This window comes from Tamandua tetradactyla, chromosome X, assembly GCF_023851605.1.
Source record: "Tamandua tetradactyla isolate mTamTet1 chromosome X, mTamTet1.pri, whole genome shotgun sequence".
Classification (NCBI taxonomy): Eukaryota; Metazoa; Chordata; class Mammalia; order Pilosa; family Myrmecophagidae; genus Tamandua; species Tamandua tetradactyla.
This window is the reverse complement of record NC_135353.1, coordinates 17,434,639-17,455,021: the sequence shown is the minus strand read 5'-3', so window position 1 is coordinate 17,455,021 and position 20,383 is coordinate 17,434,639.

Here is a 20,383-nt window from a genome sequence, read left to right as displayed (position 1 = left end):
TCACCACCTGTGCTGGGACTTACACCCTGACCCTTTGTTTGTGGGGGTGGGGAGCAGCCACTCTTCAGTCCCCTGTTCCTTGTAGGCTGTAAAAAATACATATCACTCAAGCAGTTCCCTTTACCCCTGCTGAGATGTTTAAGGCAGGCTGTACTCCAGCTTTTGTAACTTAAAACTACTGGGTATTTGAGATAGGCTAGGCTTGGCTTTTTGTAGGTTGAAACTGCTGCTGATACCCCAGCCCCTGGAGTACAAATTCTCTGAATGAGAGCCACCACTTGCACTGGGCCTGTCCCCTCTTTTCTTGGGGAAGATATGTCCACTAGGAAACTATCTCCTCCACCTGACTAGTTGCTTTGTCTCTCATACATTCCTTAATTCCAGAGTTAGTACTCAGCTCTATGTGCCACTTTTCTTGGGGCACTACATTTTTCCAGTATTCTGAGCTCAGCCAACTCCAGTAGCATGTGATTAAGACATTTTTTTGCCTTAGCCCTACCTTCTTCCTGCTGGGAGCTGAGCTGTTTTGGGGTTTATTCTTGTTCACATTGTGGATATTTCTGAGCTGAGAGCAGGTATTCAACAGTCTGAATTTGTTAATCAAATCTGCAATTGGAACTTCCTTGTGCTCTCCTTCCCTTGCTCACAGTAGAGAGGGCTTCTTTTTCCCATTGAGGAGATACTCCAAGTCAGCATGCCAGTGGGCGAGGGGCATCAGCCTCCACAGCATGGATGAATTTACTTACAGTTCTGTGCTGTGATCTTGGTCCTTCCACTTGTTCCAGGCTAGTGCATGGTGTGTGTCTGGTCATGGAAGTCCCCCAAACTGTTGTTCCAGAGAGTTCTTGGCTATTTACTAGCTTCCCTAGAGGACAAACTAAGCCTCACACCTCCCTATGCTGCCATAGTTACCCCTGAATGGGTCTTAATCCTCCTATTGGAATCATGTATAAGGCAATGAAATTCATACAAAGAGATAAAGTCACAGAAGCAAGAAGCTGAAAGCAATAAAACACAGAAGAGAAGGGAAAGACTGGCAGACACCACCATGCACCTTGCTATGTAGCAGAGGAGACAAAGATCTCCACCAGCTTGTCTTCACGAACAAAACATTGCTTTGATGATGCCTTGATTTGGACATTTATTTCAGCCTCAAAATTTTAAGGTGATAAATTTGTATTCATTTAGCTGAGCCATTTCATGCTATCTCCTTTAAGCAGAATAGGAAACTAAAACCGTGACATATTACATTAATTGCTTTTCCTGGGTTGAATCACCCTTGCATACCTGGGATAAAACCCACTTGATCACGGTGTATAACCCTTTTAATGTGCTCTTGGATGCAATTTTCAAATATTTTGTTGAGGGTTATTGCATCTATATTTATTAGGGAAATTGGTCGGTAATTTTCTTGTATTTTTTAGGACAATGTTGGTCTTATAGAGTGTGTTCTGTAGTGTCCTCTCCTGTTCAAGTTTTTGGAAGAGTTTGAACAGGACTGGTATTAATTTATCCTGAAATGTTTGATACAGTTCACCTGTGAAGCACCCTGGTCCTGGGCTTTTTATTTTGGAGGCTTTTGATGACTAATTCAATCTCTTTAATGATGACTGATCTGTTGAGGTCTTCTATTTCTGTTACAGTCAGTCTAAGTATGTATATTTCTAGGAATTTTTCCATTGCATCTAGGCTGTTAGTTTGCTAGCATATAGTTGTTCATAGTATCCTTTAATGATCCTTTTTATTTCTGTGAGGTCGGTAGTAATTTCCCCACTCTCATTCCTGATTTTTCTTTATTTACAAATTATCTCTTTTCTCAGTCTAGCTAAGGGTTTGCCAATTTTATTGACCTATTCAAAGAGCTAACTTTTGGTTTTGTTAATTCTATTTTTTTTATTCTCTATTTCATTTATTTCTGCTCTAATCTTTGTTATTTCTTTCCTTCTGCTTGCTTTGGATTAATTTGCTCTTCTTTTTTTAGTTCCTCCAGGTGTGCAGTTAGGTTTTTGGTTTTAGCTCTTTCTCCTTTTTTTTCCTTCTTTTTTAATGTAAGTTTTTAGGGTTATAAATTTTACTCTCAGCACTGCCTTCATTATATCCAGTAAATTTTGATATATTGTGTTCTCATTTTCATTTGTTTCAAGAAATTTGGGAAAATCCATAAATATATTAAAGTTAAGTACTCTCTTAAACAATCAATAGACCAAAAAAGAAATTACAATGGAAATCACTAAATTATTATTATTATGTTTTCTTATTGATCCTCTTTCTAGGTGTTCTATCTACTGATGAAAGCGGTGTACTGAAGTCTCCAACAATTGTTGTAGACATGTCTATTTCTCCCTTTAGTTTTGCTAGTGTTTGCCTCCTATAATTTGAGGCACCATGGTTTGGTGCATAAATTTTTACATCTGTTTTTGGTGGGTTAACCATTTTATTAATATATAGGGTCCTTCTTTGTCTCTTGTAACAGCCTTTGACTTAAAATTTATTTTGTTCAATATTGGTATAGCTACCCTAGTTCATTTCTGGTTATTATTTACCTGGATTATCTTTTTGCATCTTTCTCTTTAAATCTATTTGTACCTTTGGTTTAAGGTGAGTCTCTTGGAAACAACATATGGTTACCATGCTTTTTCATTTATTTTATTTTATTGATGGGGGGTTTAATCCATTAGCACTCAGTGATATATTACTGTAAAGGCAGAACTTACTTCAGCCATTTTGTCCTTTCATTTTTATATGTCGTATCTTATTTTTGTCTTGTTTTTCCTTTATTGCAATCTCTGTTTCTGTGTAATTGGTGCTTTGTGATGCATCTGTGTCTGCTTTTTTCTCATTTATGTTTCTGTATATATATTCTTAATGCAATTTTTTAAAGATATATTCACAAACAATGCAACCATCTGAATTGTACAATCACTGGCTCATAGTATCATCACATAGTTGTGCATACCTCCCCATGATCAAATTTAGAACATTTTCATTACTTCAGAAAAGAAAATAAAGGAAAAGAAAATCTATATCCCTCCATAACCTTTGTGGCCCCCATTATTGACCCAAATTATTGATGTGGCACATTTGTACTATTGGTGAAAGAGTGTTAAAATTTTACTGTTAATTATAGTTCACAGTTTGCTAACATCATACTCATGGTAAAAGACTGAAAGCTTTTCCTCTAAGATCTGGAATAAGACAAGTTTGACCACTGTCACCACTGCTATTCAACACTATGCTAAATATTCTAGCTAGAGCAATTAGAAAAGAGAAAGAAATAAAAGGCATGCAAATTGTAAAGGAGAGAGTAAAACTGTCATTATCTGTGGATGACATGTTCCTCTATGTAGATAATCCTCCAAAAAGCAGCCACAAAGCTCCTTGAACTAATAAGTGAGTACAGCAAATTGCCAGGATATGAAATCAACATGCAAAAATCATTGGCATTTCTATACATTAGTAATTAGCAATCTTGGGAGGGAATAAAGAAGAAATTCCATTTATAATGGAATCTAAAATACTCAAATATATAGGAGTAAACTTAGCCAATAATGTAAAGGACTTACACACACAAAACTACAAAACATTGCTAAAAGAAATCAAAGAAAATGTGAATAAATGGAAAGACATTCTGTGTTCATGGATTGGAAGGCTGAATGTTATTAAGATGTCAATTCTACCCAAATTGATCTACAGTGTGTGTGTGTGTGTATGTGTATGTGTGTGTGTGTGTGTGTGTGTGTGTGTATTTTAATGTGGCCAGTCACCAGGAACTGAATCCGGGTCTCCAACATGACAGGCAAGAACTCTGACACTGAGCTACCGTGGCTCGCCCTGTGTCTATATAGTTTTCAAATAATTTCCTTGTGGTTACCCTGGGGCTTATTTTTCACAACTTACATCTATAAGGTTCTAAAAAGATATCAACTTGGCTTCAATAGCATACATGTTCTCTGCTCCCATATACCCCCATTTACCATTTTTATGTTGTTTTGTCCCACATTGCCTCATCGTATTTTCCACGTACATTACCAGAAAAGATGCCCTTTTCTTGTTCAATTGTATTCTGACTCTTACAGGAATTAAAGAGTAGAGTTGTATATTAAGTGCACAGTACTACTGGATTATGCATTTACCTTTTCACTATGTTTACTGAAGATCTTTACTTCATAGTACTCCAAGTCACTCTCTCCTGTCTTCTCCTTTCAACCTGCAGTAATCCCTTTCATAATTCTTGGAAGGCAGGGCTTTCACTGACAAATTCTCTCAATTTATGTTATCTGTGAGTATTTTAAACTCTGCCTCATTTCAGAAGGACATTTGGTCTAGAAGAAGAATTCTTGTCTGGCAGTTTTTCTCTTTCTGTACTGTAAATATATCATAACACTGCCGTCACAACTCCATGGTTTTCTATAAGTAATAAGTGTCTTTTCTATAAGACACTTAGTCTTATTGAGCATCACTTTTATGTGATGAATTGCCTTTCTCTTGCTGTTTTAGAATCCTCTCTGTTTTTGACAATAGACGTCAGATTAGTATATGTCTTAGAGTAAGTCTATTTGAGTTTATTCTGTTCATAGTACATTGAGCTTCTTCAACATGTATATTTATCTCTTCTATAAGAATTGGTAAATTCTTGGAAACTATTTCCTACAATATTCTTTACACCCCTTTTTCCTTCTCTTCTCTTTCTGAGGCACCCAAAATGCATATGTTTGGATGCTTCATGGTGTCACTCAAATCCCTGGGACACTGCTTAATTTTTTTCCATTCTTTTTTCTATCTTTTCTTCTAACTGTATGATTTTCTTTGTCCTGTCTTCTAGTTCACTATTTCTATCTTCTGCCTGTTAAAATATGCTGTTGCATTCTCCATTACGTCATTGATCTCCATTTTTCTGCCTTTCATCCCCACGATTTCTCTTATGCTTTTTTCCTGCAATATTAAAATCATCTTAAGCTTTATGATCACAATCACATAATTTACAAACTTGTGCTGACCTCCTCCTCTACCTGAATCATTATAATGATTTGGCAAAAGCATCATGACTAGTCACACATAATTCAGTGGCTCTACAATTTTATATGGTTTTGAATAGCAGTTTAAAGACAATCTTGAATTACAACTTATTCTGACTAAGATAGTGTTCTTGTTTGCTAGCTGATGGAATGCAATATACCAGGAACAGAACAGCTTTTAAAAGGGGGGAGTTTAATAAGTTGCTAGTTTACAGTTCTAAAGTCATGAAAATATTTCAATTAAAACAAGTCTATAGAAACATCCAATCTAAGGCATCCAGGGAAAGGCACCTTGATTCAAGAAGGCCGATGAAGTTCAGGGTTTCTCTCTCAAGTGGAAAGGCACATGGCAGACATGGTCAGGGTTTCTCTCTCAGCTGGAAGGGCACATGGTGAACACGGCATCATCTGCTAGTTGCCTCGCCAACACTTCAAGAGGCATTTTCCTTCTTCATCTCCAAAACTCAGTGGCTGGTGGACTCTTTGCTTAGTGGTGCTGTGGCATTCTCTGCTCTCTCCAAATATCCAGCTTTCTCCAAAATGTTTCTTCTTTTATAGGATTCCAGTAAACTGATCAAGACCCAACTGAATGAGCAGAGACACATTTCCACCTAATCCAGCTTAACAACCACTCTTGATTGAGTCATATCTCCTTGGAGATGATCTAATTACAGATTCAAACATACAGTACAGAATAGGGATTAGAAGAAATGTCTGGATTTATAAAATATAAAACATGGCTTTTCTAGGGTACATACATCTTTTCAAACAGGCACATTACTCCCTCTGGACCATAAAAAAGACATGTCTTCCCCATATACAAAATACATTCATTCCATAACAATATCAGAGAACCTTAAACCACTTCAGTAACATTACAAATACAATACAAGTTAAAACCAGTACAAAATGTCAAAGTTAGTTACAGGCATGTTCTGTCCTAAAGCAAAGTTCTGCTCTGACTCTGGACATGTGTATTAGTTAGGGTTCTCTAGAGAAACAGAATCAACAGGAAATATTCATAAATATAAAACTTATAAAAGTGTCTTATGTAACTGTGGGAATGTAGAGCCCAAAATCTGTAGGGCAGGCAGTGAAGCTGATGATTCTGATGGAGAGTCTGGACGAACTCTACAGGAGAGTCTCGCTGATCAGAGCAGGAAGAGAGACTGTCTCTTCTGAATCCTACTTTAAAGGCTTCCAGTGATTATATTAAGAATCACTCATTAAAGAAGACCCTCCCCTTGGATGATTACAAATGGAATCAGCTGTGGATGCAGCCTACGTGATCATGATTTAATTCTATGAAATGTCCTCATCACAACAGAGAGACCAGCACTTGCCCAGCCAGACAAACAGGTACCGCCACTTAGCCAAGTTGACACATGAATCTGACCATGACAGTCCAGCCCTTGCCAAATTGGCCGCTATACCCATCACCTTAAACCCTACCTAATTTCTAAAAAATAAACAATAAAACACACATTTTTTCTTTCCTCTAACAATACTCAACTGTCCTGCATATAAACAGAAACACATTAAATCTGTCCAGAATAGGTACAAGTCCTTGGGTAATGTTCATTCTTAAACTTGATAACTTACAACTTAAATAGTATAACATGAAAAAAACCAGCATTACAGTTCTTGTTTCTGTAACTGATCATGTGGTTGTAGTTCATATTTATCACTACCTTTTTCCACTACTCATTCCATGTTCCCTTTACCGTCAGCAAGCACTTCAGCTGGCCGTGGTTCTTCACCTAGTGGGGTGACCCAAATCTTCATTCCTGAAGTTTCAGAGCCATTGGCAGTGCTCCCTGGATTGGGTTGTTGCAGTTTTCCATTGATTTTAATCATAGGGCATGGAAGTTCTAAAAGACACCCTAGGGGATCTCCTATATTCCAGAAAAACTCTTCTTTACCTCCATTGTGTAGTTGCAGTCCTACTCTCCCCTGATAGTCAGGGTCAATCACCCCAGACAATAATGTAATCCCCTTCCTGGCTTGTCAATACAGGGGCATGAGTAGCCCAAAGTGCCCAGGTAGTAATCTTAGATTCCAGTTCAATGGAATCATTGTTGTTTCTCCTGTTGAAAGCACTCCCCCTTTTGCAACTAAAACCTGTAGACCAGCAGAGCTCAGGGTCGCAAGGACAGGAAGCAAAAATTTTCCTAGTGAATCAGTAGGGGTAATAGTGAGGGGTGCCACTTCCATTTCCACCCCTTGGTTCCTTGACCCATGGATCCTGGCTATGGGAGAAACAGCACCATACAGTGGATGCTGATTCAGAGCATAGACAACTTCCTGGAGAACATTACCTCAGCCCTTCAAGGTATTGTCACATAGTTGGCCCTGTAATTGAGTTTTCAGAAGGCCATTCCACTGTTCTATCAATCCAGCTGCTTCTGGATGATGGGGAACATGGTAAGACCAGAGAATTCCATTAGCATGTGCTCATTCCTGCATTTCATTTGCTGTGAAGTGTGTTCCTTCATCAGAAGCAATGCTATGTGGAATACCATGATGATGGATAACACATTCTGTAAGCCCACAGATGGTAGTTTTGGCATAAGCATTGTGTGCAGGGAAAGCAAACCCATATTCAGAGTATGTGTCTATTCCAGTTAAAACAAATTTCTGCTCCTTCCATGAGGGGAGTGGTCCAATGAAATCAACCTGCCATCATGTAGCTGGCTGGTCACCTTGGGGAATGGTGCCATATCAGGGGCTGAGTGTGGGTCTCTGCTGCGTGCAGACTAGGCACTCAGCAGTAGCTGTAGCCAGGTCAGCCTTGGTGAGTGGAAGTCCACGTTGCTAAGCCCATGCATAACCTCCATCCCTACCACCATGACCACTTCGTTCATGAGTCCAATGGGCAATGACAGGAGTTGCTGGGGAAAGATGCTGACTGGTATCGACAGAACGTGTCATGTTATCCACTTGATTATTAAAACCTTCTTCTGCTGAAGTCACCCTCTGGTGTGTATTCACATGGGACACAGATATCTTCATGTTTTTAGCCCACTCAGAAACCTCTTTCCCAGACCTTTTTGTAACCAATTTTCCAATAATGGTCTTTCCAAGTTTCTAACCATCCAGCCAAACCATTAGCAACAGCCCATGAGTCAGTATACAAATACACCTCTGGACAGTTCTCCTTCCAAGAAAAATAAACAACCAGGTGCACTGCTCGAAGTTCTGCCAACTGGGAAGATTTTCCCTCACCACTGTCCTTCAAGGACACATGCCAGAAAGGATTGTAGTGCTGCAGCTGTCCATTTTCCAGCGGTACCTGTATATTGTGCTGAACCATCTGTAAACAAGGCCTGAGTTTTCTCTTCCTCAGTAATTCACTGTAAGAAACTCCCCAAGAGGTCATAGGTTTGGTCTGGGAAAGAGAAGGTAATGTTGCAGGAGTGGAGACCATGGGCATTTGGGCCACTTCCTCAAGTAACTTACTTGTGCCTTCAGCACCTGTTCTTGCCCTCTCTTTTTTTATATATATATAAAACAAAGCTTTTAATTTTTCAAATGTTTTAAAAAACAAATTTTACACTTAATCTGGCCCTCTCTTGTATATACCATTTCCATTTTATGATGGAGCGCTGCTGCACACGCCCAACTTGATGGCTTGGTGGATCAGACAACACCCAGCTCATGATAGGCAACTCAGATCTCATGGTAACTTGGTAGCCCAAGGTTAAGCATTCAGTCCCTACTAAGGCCCAGTGGCAGGTCAAAAGCTGTTTTTCAAAAGGAGAGTAGTTATCTGTGACAGATGGTTTTGCTCCAAAATCCTAAGGGTCTGTGTTGTGATTCTTCTATAGGGGCCTGCCAAAGGCTCCAAACAGCATCTCTATTTGCCATTGAGACTTCCAGCACCATTGGATCTGCTGGATCATATGGTCCAAGTGGCAGAGCAGCTTGTACAGCATCCTGCACCTGTTGCAGAGCCTCTTCTTGTTCAGGCCCCCACTCAAAATTAGCAGCTTTTCTGGTCATTCGATAAATGCGCTGGAGTAGCACATCCAAATGAGGAATATGTTGTCACTAACTTCCAAAGAGACCAACTTGGTGTTATGCCTCTTTTTCATTCATAGGAGGGCCAGATGCAGCAACTTATCCTTCACCTTAGAAGGGATATCTCAACATGCCCCACACCACTGGACACCTAGAAATTTCACTGAGGTGGAAGGCACCTGAATTTTTGTTGGATTTATTTCCCATCCTCTGACATGCAAATGCCTTACCAGTAAGTCTAGAGTAGTGGCTACTTCTTGCTCACTAGGTCCAATCAACATGATATCATCCATAGAATGGACCAGTGTGATGTCTTGTGGGAGGGAGAAAAGATCAAGGTCCTTGCGGACAAGGTTATGACACAGGGCTGGAGAGTTGATATATCCCTGAGGTAGGACAGTGAAAGTACATTGCTGAACTTGGCAGCTGAAAGCAAACTGTTTCTAGTGGTTCTTAGTAACAGATATTGTGGGAAAAAAATCAGTTGCCAGATCAATAGCTGCATACCAGGTACCAGGGGATGTATTGATTTGCTGAAGCAATGATACCACTTCCGGAACAGCAGCTGCAATTGGAGTTACCACCTGGTTGAACTTCTGATAATCCACTGTCATCCTACAAGAATCATCTGTTTTTGCATGGGCCAAATTGGAGAGTTGAATGGAGATGTGGTGGGAATCACCACCCCTGTATCCTTCATGTCCTTAAGAGTGGCAATAATCTCTGCAATCCCTCCAGGAGTCCAGTATCGCTTCTGATTTACTATTTTGCTAGGTAGGGGAAGTTCTAGTGGCTTCGACTTGGCCTCCCACCATAATAGCCTTCACCGCCTGAGTTAGAGAGCCAAAGTGGGGATTCCGCCAGTTGCTCAGTATGTCTATTCCAATAATGCATTCTGGAGCTAGGGAAATAACTACAGAACGGTCTGAGGGCCCACTGGACCAACTATGAGACAGACCTGAGCTAAAACTCCATCAGTCACTTGATCTCCATAAGCCCCCACTCTTACTGGTGGACCAGAGTGATGTTTTGGGTCCCCTGGAATTAATGTCACTTCTGAACCAGTTTCTAATAATCCCTGAAATATCTGATCATTTCCTTTTCCCCAATGCACAGTTACCCTGGTAAAATGCTGTCGGTCTCCTTGGGAAAGGCTTGGAGGAAGATTAAAAGTATAAATTTGTGGCAGTGTAACAGGGTTCTCCCCCAAAGGGTCCTGGCCTCCCCTTCATTCAAGGGGCTCTGGGTCTATAAACTGTCTCAAGTCTGGAAATTGATTAAGGGGCCATGACCCTGTGTTTTTGTAAGTCAGGTTAGACTTCTGTTCACTTGACCTAAAACTCTTTTGTTTATACAGCTCAAACAAGAATTTAGTACACTGCCCATCTGCTGTATTTCTAGGTACCCCACGATTTACTAGCCAATGTCACAAATCTCTGCAAGTCAGATTATTTTGACTCCTGCTTTGAGTTTGCTGTCTATTATAATAGCCACGTCCACCCTGTCTTTGGTGATTAAGTGCTGCCACCTGGCTTCTGCCAACTCGGGATCTGGTCATTCCCATTGTGTTTAAGGATTTCAGCTCAGTGACAGCAGTTCCCACAGTAATATCTGACCTACAGAGAAGTGCAGCTACAGAGCTCTTCACAGATGATGGTGCTAGTCTCACAAATTTATTTCTCACTGTTTTGGTAAAAGGTGCATCCTCTGGACATTCCTGGGGTGTAAGAGCAGGCTTTGCATGATAAATCCACTCTAACATTCCAATCTCTCTAAACCTCTGGATCCCCTCATCTACTTTATACCAGGGCAGTTATGGCATTTCAACCTCAGGTAGCATCAGCCACCTTTGGGTCCCGGTTGCAACCAACCATCCAAAGAAACTGTTAATGCCTTTTCTAACCCCTCAAGCTATAACATTGAATACAGAATCTCTGCTTAGTGGGCCCATATCAATAAATTCAGCCTGATTCAGCCTTATATTCCTCCCACCATTATCCCACACCCTTAAAATCCATTGCCACACATATTCCCCTGATTTCTATCTATATAAATTGGAAAACTGACACAGTTCTTTTGGAGTGTAATGTACTTCCTCATGTATGGTAGTTTGTGCCTCACCTTTAGGGACCTGTTGGTACTTTAGTCTAGTTGTATTTCTGGAAGAAATGAGGGGTGGTGGGGGTGGGTCATGAAAAGAATTAGAAATATCTTCCAAGCCATTTCCTTCAGGGCATTCATTTGCAATTTCATCTGGTGAAACAGGATTAGTCACCCTAGGGCTAATCCCTTCAGGTGGCATTGGGTGGCCAATACCTCAAGGCAGGCTGGAGGAGGAGTGGCTATGTCCTTAGGGCAGACTATTGCAGGGTTATCTTGAGAAGATTCAGCATGACCTAGGGTTTCAACCTCGCCCACACTATTATTATCAATCCATATGTCACCATGCCGTTTTTCAGGGTCCCACTCCCTTCCAATCAATGCCTTCACTTCATTGGCAGACACCATGCAAGATTGAGATTTCAGTTTATGCTGTAAAGTTGTTACTCTAACAATAAAACTCTGAGTCTGATTTTCAGGGATCTCAAGTCTACGGCTACAGGAAATAAGACTTTCCTTCAGGACACTCATAGAAATGTCTACATCTGTCAGACGGCACTTAAGCTTCTCATTTGAAACCTTAAGCCCAACCCTTTCACTCCTTAATGTAACAACAAGTGGCCAACATCTCTATACTTCCTATTTCCACAAAACTCCATAAAGGTGTCAAAATCATTATCCCCCAGAGACTGGGTTCGTACAAGCGAAGCATTAGAAGAATTGAACGGTGATATTTTGACTATCTCTTTTGCCAACTCACTCAATGGATTGGCAGTGTCATTCTGATTATGGGAATCAGAGTCCTTAGTGCCTTTGAGTCCAGTCAGAGTAGTAAACCATTCATAAAAATCCATTTTTAAGATCCTGTTTCTGAAGAACCACTCGTAGTACCAAATTGTATTAGTTAGATTTCTCTAGAGAAACAGAATCAACAGGAAATATTCATAAATATAAAATTTATAAAAGTGCCTCACATAGCTATGGGAAAATAGAGTCCAAAGTCTGTAGGGCAGGTGGTGAAGCTGGTGATTCCGGTGGATGGTCTGGACGAACTCCACAGGAGGGTCTCGCCGGCCAAAGCAGGAAGAGAGCCTGTCTCTTCTGAATCCACCTTAAAAGGTTTCCAGTGATTAGATTAAGCATCACTCACTGCAGAAGACACTCCCCTTGGATGATTACAAATGGAATCAGTTTTGGATGCAGCCAACATGATCGTGATTTAATTATATGGAATGTCCTCATAGCAACAGACAGGCCAGCACTTGTCAAACCAGACAAACAGGTACCAGCACCTGGCCAAGTTGACACGTGAACCTGACCATGAAAACCTGTAAAAACTCAAAACAAGTTATTTGTTGCCAACATACAAAGGAGAAACAGTCACAGGATACATATACCCATTTCCAAAGGGAGAAAAGAACACAGGGGCCACTGGACCCATACAGTTTTGAAAACCTACCAGACAGAGTCCATTAGATTTCAGAGTCTGAGAGTCTTTTATCTTCGGGGCTTTATAAAGCAGCAGTCCCACCCTTTCCAAGGGCCTATGCAGAGGCCTGTCTTTCTCCAAATGCAATCTTGGGGGACATTGGGGAGGCCACCTTTTTCTTAGCTCCACCCTCTTCAGGGATCAGGGCTGCACCTGGCTCTCTGTTGTCTCCAGGGCACACACTCAACCCTTCCATGTGGTGGCAGCCAGGCTCTCCCCAAACCCCAAGGGATGTGCTTCACCCTCTCCAAGGCCTGAGGTGGCATGACTTCAACTATAATGAGGTAGAAGGCCCATCCTCTGCTTTTGGGGCAAACTCACCCTCTCCACGTGCTTGAGTGTGTCTGCTCTCCTGGCCCGAGGCTTCTTGACTCCAGACCCCAGTCTCAATGGTTTTGCCTCAGCAGTTATTTTTCCTCCAATGTGTCCCTTCACTGTCCTTCTCAGTCCTGACTGGCAGTGGTTTTCTTTATACAGATCCCACAACACTGTCTTTGGCTTTCTATGCAGTAGCCTTGGATCATGCCCATCAGACATAAGGAGTTTCCACAAATCCTTCCTGGATAACTCCATGGCTTTCTCTGAAATGGTTGAGTGTTTCCACATGGCCAAGTCCTCATGTGTGGCATTGTTCTCTGGGGTCTCCCTCTGTGGAGGCCCAGAATTTTCCAGAACTTCAATTTCTTGTTTCTGTGTACCCAAGAGTTCAGTTCTCAGCTTATCCCTTTCCTGTTGCATTTCACTACAAGCTGTGAGGAGAAACCAGGCTGTGCTTTCCACATTTAATTTGGAAATCTCTTCTGCTAAATATCCAAGTTCATGGCTTTTAACATCTGCCTTCCAGCCAAAGCCACTAGTTAATTTTGCCAGATTATCTGCCATTTTAAAATAAGGATTGACTTCCTTCAGTCTGTAATAGTGCATGCCTCATTTCTGTGTAGAGCCTGGTCAGAGGTATCTTTAGAGTCCACATTTCTACAAACAATCTCTTCGAAGCATTCTAGACCTTCTCTATCAAGCTCCTTGCAACTCCTCCAAAATCTTCCCCTTATCCATTTTTAAAGCCATTCCAACATGTTTGGTATTTGCAAACCACAGCAGCACCCCACTCCTGATACCAAAATCTATTCTAGTTTGCCAGCTGTCAGAATGCAATATATCAGAAATGGAATGGTTTTTAAAAAAGGGAATTTAAAAAGTTGCTAGTTTACAGTTTTAAGGCTGAGAAAATTTTCCGATTAAAACAAATCTATAGAAATGTCCAATCTCAGGCATCCAGGGAAAGATACCTTGATTCAAGAAAGCCAATGAAGTTCAGGGTTTCTCTCTCAAGTGAAAGGGCACATGGTGAACATGGTCAGGGTTTCTCTCTCAGCTGGAAGGGCACATGGCGAACACAACATCATCTGCTAGCTTCCTCTCCAGCTCCCTGGGAGGCATTTTCCTTCTTCATCTCCAAAAGTTGCTGGCTGGTGGACTCTCTGCTTCGTGGTTCTGCAGCTTTCTCTGTTGTGGCTTTCTTGTGGTTCTGTCATTCTTCTCTGCTCTCTCCAAACCTCCTGCTTTCTTCAAAATGTTTCCTCTTTTATAGGATTCCATGAACTAATCAAGACCCACCTAGAATGGGTGGAGACACATCTCCACCTAATCCAGCTTAACAACCACTCTTGATCGAGTCACATCTTCAGGGGGATGATCTAATTAAAGTTTCAAACATACAATTCCAAATAAGGATTAGAAGAAACAGCTGTCTTTACAAAATGGGATTAGGATTAAAACATGGCTTTTCTAGAGTACATAAACCTTTTCAAACTGGCACAGATAGCAAGAAATTTAAAAACAAAATTTAACTTGCTACTATATCTTGTCACACTGACTTTTAAAAAATTAAATTCTACTTTTATTTCCTGTAAGCATTAGGACATTGTTGGATATTCATCAGAGGCATACTTTTGTTAATTAAAATCTATCCAACAAATTATACTAGGGGATACAAAAACATGTAAGAAGCAGTCTCTACTGAATTTACTGAATCAATCCTGAAAATTGTGACTTAGGAATCTGACCGATAGGCAAAAAATGAGTTTAATAAAATTGTTCTGGGTCATTTACAGTGGATGTGTTTTCACACTGACTTTTTTAAAAATCCAACATCATAGATTATCTATAAAATATGAGATGTGTTGAGTCTTCTTTATTGGGTATTATATATAAACCACACCAAAATGTCTTTTGTTAAGTGAAAGGCAACATTTCAGAAACAGGGAATTATAATTAGATTGACACAGTTAAGACCAAAAAGATAAAATGGATGTTTCCTGATTTTGAACACCTGCCTTTAAACAGACTGATGAAACCCAAATGAAACCCATGTGAGTCCTGCACTGTTATGAGAGAGTGAAAGGATTTCCCTAGTATGTAAATATATTCCTAAAGCAGTTCTATAAATCTAAGTATAAAAGCCTTCCTATAGGTTGTAAGTTGGCATTCACCATCTTTGTGATTGATCAATTAGTTGAACATTCCTAATTCAATCTATCATGTCCAATTATATCTTTAGATGAGGGAAATAATGATAACACTTGCTGAACTAGAATTCCATCAAAATTCAAAAAGATTTATCACATTTATTTAACTATATTAAAATCTTATTTAACTCAGACTGTTCAACAAAAATATCCTATCAGCCTTTCATGATCTGAATTCTGATTTTTGAGATCATTTAACATATGGTACACATAAAACAGTCACAAGATATCTCTGTTTTGTAATAAATAATGCAGTGGCCAAAAATTACTTATTAGTTAGCTTTTTCAAGATAAACTATCAGGTCTGCCCTTTCTGTCTTCTTAATGCCAGAAAAGATAATTTTTGTTCCAGGAATGTACATCTTGGGATTCTCCAGATACACCATCAGTGTCTCTTCTTCCTTTTGTTGGCATCTTTGTGAAAGAATCCAGGGGACTGACCTGTCTTCCACCTAAAGAGATCATGCAGATTTGGCCCAGTCTTGGCCAAATTGCTTGGCCCAGTGCTTGACTCCATTTTCCATGCTGTGGCACTGGGCACACTTCTGAACAAAAATCTTCTAGCCATTCTCAACATCACCCATTTTGAATTTGCTCTCTCATTGCATATGGCACAAAGGTCCCCATTCAGAAGCCAGACATACTGCCTTCTCATGTTTCTTTTTGTAATTCATTAATGTTTATTGAAAAGCAATAGATACTATGCATCAGGAGAGTTACTAGAGATATAAAATTGAATATTACATTATTTCATTAATCAAGAAATTAATGGGCCCATTGGTGAGACAAGCTTATAAACAAACAAGCTTACAAACAAACAATTAATAGTACAATAGTAGTACTATTAATTAGTGGCATAAAGTGAGTAATTAACTCAGTGGGGTCAGGGTGTCAGGGAAGATTTCATATATAGAAATAGAAATTTCTTGTAAGATGCTTCCAGAACATTCATATGCACTTTGTAACTTGCATGTAAAAATAATTTTTCAGATAGAAAACTTGTTTTTGCTCAAATACACTTTTTAAAAAATCTTTTTTATTGCATAATATAACACATATAAAGCAAAAGAAAGAAAAAAGAAATAGTTTTCAAAGCACTCTTCCACAAGTAGTTACAGGACAGATCCCAGAGTTTTTCATAGGCTACCATACCATCCTCTCAGATTTTTCCTTCTAGCTGCTCCATAATATAGGAGACTAGAAGGAATAAACATTTTTTATCATTACAAATCAACTTTTTTGTGTGAAAAATAGCATATATACAAAAAAGCAATAAATATCAAAGTACAGCACAACAATTAGTTGGAGAACAGATTTCAGAGTTTGATATGCATTACAATGCCATGATTTTAATTTTTACTTCTAGCTGCTATAAGGTACTGGACACAAAAGGAAATATCAATTTAATGTTTCAGCTATCATATTCATTTGTTAAATCCCACCTTCTCTGTATAACTCCACCATCACATTTGATCTTTGTATCCCACTCTTTAGGGGTATTTTGGCTATGGCCATCCTAACTTTTTCATGTTGGAAGGGTCTGCCAATAATATGGGATAGGGAGATGGAACTATCTGATGTTCTGGAGAGGCTGAACCCTCTAGGTTTCAGGACTTATCTGGTCCAGGGACCCAACTGTAAGTTGTAGGTTTCTGGAAAGTTACTCTATTGCATGGAACTTTGGTAGAATCTTGTATATTGCCCTAGGTGTTCTTTAGGATTGGCTGGAATGGTTTTGGTTGGGGTTTAGCAAGTTGAGATAGGTAGCAATGTCTAACTGATGCTTCCATAAGAGTGACCTCCAGAGTAACCTCTTGACTCTTTTTGAACTCTCAGCCACTGATACTTTATTAGTTACACTTCTTTGTCTCCTTTTGGTCAGGATGAAATTCTTGATCCCATGGTGCCAGGGCCAGACTCATCCCTGGGATTCATCTGCCATACTTCCAGGGAGACTTTCACCCCTGTATATCATGCTCCATGTAGGGGGGAGGGCAATGATTTTACTTGAAGAGTTGGGCTTAGAGAGAGTGAGGCCACATCTGAGCAACAAAGAGGTCCTCCAGAAGTAACTCTTAGGTATCCCTATAGGTAGTCTAAGCTTCTCAGCTACCTACAGAAGCTTCACAAGAGTAAGCCTCAAGATCAAGGGCTTGGTCTATTGATTTGTGTGTCCCTAATGTTTGACACAGTATCAAGGGATTTCCTGATGGTGAAGTTTAATAGTTCCATATTTTTTCTCCCACCCTGCAAGTGACTTTGCCATTTCTTTTTATTACCTGCTTAATATATTCTAGGATGTATCCAGGCCTTACACTTAGCTATACAGGATTAAAGACCCTCATTCCTATTCTGGGCTCCGTGTTTTAACCATTCAAATGAGCTATCCAGACAGTTTGCATTAGATTATGTGCTATAAAAAATTTAGGTTCCAGACAGAATAAAATTTTCTCCTTTTGGTCTCAAAGAGTAGGTGTGATTCTAAAATATAGACAATGTCTTCCTTACCCCTGTGTTCTGAATTACTTTAATTGGGAGTTGATCGGCTTCATTTTTACCTCCAAATATCAGGTTATGGATTTATAAAGCAGGCTCTCAAATTCCAGAACTAATAATTACCACTCCAGACTAAATGTGTATCCTATAGGGGATTACAACCTAGGCCCCTATTTTCTTATAAGCATTTTCTAAAGGAGACTGCACAATAATTGTTCTTTCATTTCCAGCTTATATTGCTTCACCAAATGTGCCACAGGTTCATTCACATCGTTGCCTCATGCTCTCGACTTCCTTCCTTTTCATAGAAGAACAATATTCATTCATATGTAGACACCATCATTCGCCAAACTACTTCTTAGTCAGTGCATCCCTCAGCCACCTGCATTCATTAGGCATCATATACAACGTCCAAAGTCCACAGTCCATCAACTCTCTGAATTTTAGATAATTTCATCATTTCAAAGAGAAAGATAATCAAGAAACACACTCTCACCAAATAGAAAATCTAAACCTCCGCTTAACTCTTGTCCCTCCCCCCATTATTTACCCCTGCTGTTGCTGTGGTAGTGCTGATGTTTTTCTGTTAAATGTAGCCCATAGCATGCAATAGCAGTTTTTCCCCTGTACCCACCCCCAGACTTAACACTTAAGTGTACCCTGGACTTAAACACTCTTTGTACATAAATCACAGCTTTGAAGTAGTTCTTGTAATAACTATTTATATTTCCAGTGTTGATCAGTTGGAGACATAGGACTATCAACCCCTTTCAATCTTGTTCACCTTCAATATGGTAATATTACTTATACACCCACTAGAGAACTGCCTTCACTTCTATCCATTCCCATACATTTGAGTTTAACCTCATTTGCTAACCATTCATCCATCTCTACCTTCTGTGTATCTCTAATTCCCCTATATCCTGTATTATAAACTTCTGATTTTACTTTACCATGGTCAGAAAAGTGGAGTCATTCAGTATCTATCCAAATTGTATCTAGCTTATTTCACTCAGTGTTATGCACGCAAGGCTCATTCATCTTTTATTTTTTTTATTTTATATATACAAAGTAAAGTAATAGAAAAGCAATAGTTTTCAAAGCACTCTTCAAAAAGTGGTTACAGTTTCAGGGGACTCCCTGATGGTAAGGTTTATTAGTTTCATAGTCATTCTCCCCTCTCTCAGGGTACTTGGCCAATACTTTTTGATTATCTGCTTAATATACTCTAGGATGTATCCAGGCATTGAAATAATCTATACAGATTAAAGGACCTCTTTCTTATTCTGAGCTTCCTGTGTTTCAGTTTTCAAATGAGCTATACAGATGGGTTGAATTAGATTCTACACTATAGAAAATTTCAGTTCCAGATCAAATAAACCTTTCTTCCATTGGTCTCAAAGAGTATATCTGGTACTAAAATATAGACACTGTCTTCCTTATCCCTATGTTCTGAATCACTTTAATCCCAACCTGTTCAGCTTCATTCTTATTTCTAAGTGTCAGGTTATATATATATATAAGAGCCTCTCAAAATCCAGAAATAATAATCGCCACTCTGGACTTAATGTGTCTGCTCTAAAAGCTCACAATCTAGGCCCCTGTTTTCTTATAAGCATTTTCTAAAGAGGACCATACTATTATTTTTTTTTGTTTGCTTCTGGCTTATTTTGTCTCCTCAAATTTCCCACATGTTCATTCACATTGTCGCATGCCTGTTCTCGTTTGCTAGCTGCTGGAATGCAATATACCAGAAACAGGGGAGTTTAATAAGTTGCTAGTTTACAGTTCTAAGGCCAAGAAAATGCCCCCAATTAAAACAAGTCTAGAGAAATGCCCAGTCAAAGGCATCCATCCAGAGAAAGATACCTTGGTTCAAGAAGGCCAATGAAGTTCAGGGTTTCTCTTTCAAGTGAGAAGGCACATGGTGAACACAGTCACAGTTTCTCTCTCAGCTGGAAGGGCACATGGTAAGCATGGTGTCATGTGCTAGCTTTCTCTCCTGGCTTCCTATTTCATGAAGCTCCCCGGGGGGGTGTTTTCCTTCTTCATCTCCAAAGTGCTGGCTGGTGAACACTCTGCTTTGTGGTGCTGCAGCATTCTCTGCTCTCTCTGAACCTCCTGGCTTTCTCTCTTGCCATTCTCTTTTATAGGATTCCAGTAAACTAACCAAGACCCATCCAAATAGGTGGAGACATGCCTCCACCTAATCTAGTTTAACAACCATTCTTGATTAAATCACATCTCTAGGGAATGATATAATTACAGTTTCAAACATACAATACTGAATAGGGATTAGAAGAAATGGCTGCCTTTACAAAATGGGATTAGGATTAAAACATGGCTTTTCAAGGGTACATACATCATTTCAAACCAGCATAGTCCACCCTCGGACACTTAAAAAGACATGTTTTTTCCATATACAAAATACATTCATTCCATCACAATATCAGAAATCATTAAACCATTTCAGTAGCAATACAAATGAAATGCAAAGTAGAAACAGTACAGACTCCTATCAAAGTTAGTTACAGGCATGGCCTATTCTAAGGCAAAGTTCTCCTCTGGCTCTAAACCTATAAAAACTCAAAACAAGTTATTTGCTGCCAACATACAAAGGAGGATCATTCATAGGATACATATACCCATTTCCATAGGGAGGAAGGAACACAGGGTTCACTGGACGCATACAGTTTCAAAAATCCACAGGGCAAAGTTCATAAGATTTCAAAGTC